The sequence below is a fragment of the Rhagoletis pomonella genome, unplaced genomic scaffold (genome assembly GCF_013731165.1).
Source record: "Rhagoletis pomonella isolate Grant_MI unplaced genomic scaffold, Rhpom_1.0 Rhpom_scaffold_00593, whole genome shotgun sequence".
Classification (NCBI taxonomy): Eukaryota; Metazoa; Arthropoda; class Insecta; order Diptera; family Tephritidae; genus Rhagoletis; species Rhagoletis pomonella.
This window is the reverse complement of record NW_023459147.1, coordinates 30,458-31,508: the sequence shown is the minus strand read 5'-3', so window position 1 is coordinate 31,508 and position 1,051 is coordinate 30,458.

The window sequence follows — 1,051 nt, the reverse complement described above, 5'->3', positions numbered from 1 at the left end:
GATAACAATATCCATACACATATAGAAAAATACAATGATTACAAAATCGATTAATTCAGCGACAAATATAACAATCGTGAGTATTTAGTAGTTATTGTACATATCGTTAACAATATAAATGACTAAATCGATAACAAAATCAATTATTTAATCGATTGTTATACCGATAACAATATCCATTATTGTATCGATAACAATATCGATTATTTTATTGATTATTATATCGACTACAATAGCGGTTATTTAATTAATAACAGCATCGATAACAATATCGATTATTTTATCGATAGCAATATCGATCATTATATCGATAAGAATATCGAGTCTTATATCGATAACAATATCGATCTTCATCCTCATCCTTTTCTTCATATTTATCTTTATTTTTGCATATTCCTCTTCACCTTTACCTTAAAGTGTTTAAATTTACTTTGATCTTCGTTTTTGCCTGTACCTCTTGGCATCTTTGTTTTTGTTTTTATTCCCAAACCGCTAAACCGCTGAGAGCCATTTCCATGTGCATTATTCCCCTTGAATTTGACAATTTACTCCCAACCAACCAACTGCCGCTAAAGAAGTTTCACTTCATAAATTCAAGAAATGTTCTTACCCTTTCAGTTACCCTAATTCTTATGTATCTGTCATTGTCTCCATTTTCGTCTTTATCTTCACTTTTTCCTTCTTTTTTTTGACTTCATCGTTATCATTTATTTCTTCATCTTCATATTTATCATTATTTCAAAGCTTAATTTCAAATGTGTAGTGAAACAACAGGCGAAACATGTCAAATTGAATATGTTGCAGCAACATCTATACACAATTCGAAAATGTTTACTCGACGGTTTTGGCCGTACTTTTCAACCAATTGCGAAACCATAAAAACTCTGCTCATCTACGGAAAAATGCCTTTCCAACGGTGTTCTTGGTTTTGAAATCGGTTAGGTAGAATCGCCAAACGAACGGAGACAAAATTTATGTTAGCGTATTAATATATAGATTATCCAATTATAAAATTGTGATGTAGCTTTATTCGAATTGTAATACGCATTTA